At 42.3% G+C, this 3,587-nt stretch overlaps 1 non-coding gene across 1 annotated transcript; it reads right to left on the reverse strand.

Annotated features, from left to right (window-relative positions):
• Positions 1-2,762: 2,762 nt before the first annotated feature.
• On the reverse strand, positions 2,763-2,837 carry Trnas-cga. Its single transcript has one exon. It is a non-coding gene; the product is annotated as a tRNA-Ser (tRNA).
• Between the last annotated feature and the right edge of the window lie 750 nt (positions 2,838-3,587).

The raw sequence follows: 3,587 nt of genomic DNA on the forward strand, positions 1-3,587 counted from the left end.
TCGCAGTTGGATTTCCTTGGACTACCTATATGTCCATTTTCTGGTTTTGCGTCATTGTTAAATTGTTGCTCTGATACCTAAGTGAGCTGTATATAGCAATCACGAACAACTTGAGTTTTAATTTGATTGAATTCATCAGTAAACTTATATGTTAATTCTTCAAATCGTTTACCTTGACCGATTAAATAATTATCGATCCTTTTAACCGTCTGTTGTTCAATTTCATTCAGATGGTCCGTGATATTACTATAATTATCTGTTAATGAATTAACCCTTATGGATACCACATCGCATTGTTCCGATAAATTGGCCGTGCGGTTAAAGGCGCTGCAGTCTGGAACCGCAAGACCGCTACGGTCGCAGGTTCGAATCCTGCCTCGGGCATGGATGTTTGTGATGTCCTTAGGTTAGTTAGGTTTAACTAGTTCTAAGTTCTAGGGGACTAATGACCTCAGCAGTTGAGTCCCATAGTGCTCAGAGCCATTTTGTTCCGATAAATTACTCAGATTTTCTTGCGATTTATCGATACAATCGATAATTTTGACATCCTGTTTTTCTTGTTTGGTTAATCTGGATTCAACATCTTCAAATTTGTTATCTACTTTAGCTTTTGATCCTCAAATCTAGCTTCAACATCATCTACCCGACTCTCTACTTCAGAAATTTTACTATTTACGGTTGCCTGTAATATTGCCTGTTGTTCGGCTATTTCGGAAAATTTACTATTAAACGATGCTTGCTGTTCTGAGAATTTAATAGCTTGCTGTTCGAGTACATCAGAAAATTTATTATTGCCTGCTGTTCTGACATTTGCTCACTCATCATATTTCATTTTGATAACATAGTACTAAATATGTCTACACCTCCAGAGATGTTCGGTGCGGCATTAATTCTACATTCTCGATCGGTAACTTCGCTAACATCAGAATTATTGTCTGGTATTTCTACGACTTTATCCCTTGTTCTACTCCCCGATACACTTGGTATCGCTTCCTTCTCTTGTTCAGTAAACGTGTCACCCCTACACTGACAATATTCCTGTTACTTTCATCCTGTTCTGGCAAACCACTAATCTCCTCTTCTAATCCAGGAATTCTCTTTTCTACATCACTACGCGGTTTTAAACTTCTTTTAGGCATCATGATAACTACTGAACACAACCACAATGAAATCTCAATTAGCACTACAGCAGAAAATCTATTCTAACATACTCAAATGATCACTTATTTTGTGGACTGCTTACTTATACTGTCGTGGTGGATTGTCGTGGCGTGGGGTGTGGTCACTGTTGACTGTTGTTGGACGCGCGGCGTCGTTCTGCTTGTAGCTCACTTGACGTCGTGGAGCGTTGTCTGCCTTGTAGAGGAGTCAGCCCCCCATATCGTCTCTGCAGCTGTCGTTGAGAAGAAACGTCGGACGGTGTGATGTCCGGCGTCGTCAAGTCCAGTTAAGTCCTGTAAACAAACAATGTGTAGTTGTTGCTCATAACTAGCACTTCGTCCTTGCAATGTTCCGTCTAGCTTCGTCTTCTCGTCGAGGCGTCGACTGGTGACGTTAGGCGCTGTGATGTCTCCCAGATGAGACGACAGCTGGCGTCTTCGAGCCCCGCGTTGTAGGCGCCAAAATGGTGTGTGTGGAGCGTGCCCCCCGGACTCAAACCGTGGTTTGATGTAGTCGACGCCGTGGAGCTGCTACTGCCACAGCTCGCGCGCCAGACTAGACACACGATGCGATATAACGCCAGTCCCCGTAGATTAACGGGAGAAAAAAAAAAAAAAAGGAAAAACCTGAAAAACTTCCGAAAAGGCGTTCCCTGCGTAGTCGTCGTATCTCAATTACAAGTCCGCAGCGTTTCCACTTATAGGAACTCGGATAATCGATGCTTTTTATTATTAATATTGTATTGTTAATTGCCCGGATTTGCAGTAGTTATTAATTCTTCTCTCGTTCGCATAGCACACACCACTGATTGCGAGGAAATATTTTAGTTAACAGTTCTTTCTTACGCTGTTGTCCCGGATTCGATTCCCGGGAGGGGGGGGGGGGGAGGGGGGGGGGTCAGGGATTTTCTCTGCCTCGTGATGACTGGGTGTTGAATGATGTCCTTAGGTTGGTTATATTTAAGTAGTTCTAAGTTCTAGGGGACTGATGACCATAGATGTTGAGTCCCATACTGCTCAGAGCCATTTTTTTTACGCTGTTGTCTCGTTGCTATGGAATTGTTTTGCTGGTATGCAGCAAGATCCAGAGATACCCTTTGATTCAGTCTTTGTAAGATTGCGTCGTAATACGAAAATATTTTAAAGTTCACTCCTCAACTAATGACGTGAATATTTGCACTTCAATCAAATAGTCTTTCATGAGTAGTCGTTGATTTAGTCATTTATCAAACTATTTAATGATGTAGTCCACACCGGGTATTTAACTGGTAACGAACAGTTTATTGTTATTTTGTCACTAAATACGTATAACTCCGGCAGCACATGCACACGGAATAGTTTAGTTAAGTCAGTCCGATTGAGTTATAGTTTCTTGGCAATTACCACAATCCAACACTTCAGCGTAAATGTTTTATCTTCATGGTGTCGTGTACTTGGGTCTTACTCAAGACTAATTGCGTGTTTTCTTTCATAGAATGTTCACTTCTCCTGAAGGTCCAACTGATTTCAAGTCAAGTCCAGTGTTCACTAATTCCAGAATGAGATTTTCTCTCTGCAGCGGAGTGTGCGCCGATATGAAACTTCCTGGCAGATTAAAACTGTGTGCCAGGCCGAGATTCGAACTCGGGACCTTTGCCTTTCGCGGGCAAGTGCTCTACCAACTGAGCTACCCAAGCACGACTCACGCTCTGTCCTCACAGCTTAATTCTGCCAGTACCTCGTCTCCTACCTTCCAAACTTTACAGAAGCTCTCCTGCGAGTCGCGAGTCCCGAGTTCGAGTCTCGGCCTGGCACACAGTTTTAATCTGCCAGGAAGTTTCGTTCACTAATTCCGTTATTAGATTTCAATTAACCCGTAGTGCACGTTTAATGAGTCTATCTGTTCCTGCCTCAGTTCATAAAATCAGTTTCTTAAGCCGTGAATCCCGTCACGCAACAAACACTTCTAAACTCGAAAACAATCTCGTCACGATTCGCAATCTCAATAATTCAGATCAGAACTGCCCTCGTACGCCTGCACTGGATGAGTTCTAGCAAGCGACTTCTTCTGTGGAAGAGCATTGTAGGCGCACTTAATTTCTTCGTTGCGCTTACAACTCTCTTCCACATAAAAGTTATCTCTGATGACATTACTTTGGACTTAACTTTTGAGATATTAATTTCACATTTGTCACATGGATATTTCTCCATTGCTGAAATACGATGTTTCTTCTTTCTCTTTCGCTAGCAAATATGCTCAGTGGTGTACAGTGTAGTTGTTGACAAAACTCTTTCGTGTTAGCTCGTCGGCAAAGATGTTGCAACTGCCAAGATAACTTTCCCTACTTCATGTTCTTTCTTAATTGACTTTAAGGTGGTCATTGGGGCATTTGATTGTTTGAAAGCCTCTCTGCGTGCTGTAATTAGTATAATCTTGTCCTCACGGTC

This window comes from Schistocerca americana, chromosome 11, assembly GCF_021461395.2.
Source record: "Schistocerca americana isolate TAMUIC-IGC-003095 chromosome 11, iqSchAmer2.1, whole genome shotgun sequence".
NCBI classification, from domain to species: domain Eukaryota; kingdom Metazoa; phylum Arthropoda; class Insecta; order Orthoptera; family Acrididae; genus Schistocerca; species Schistocerca americana.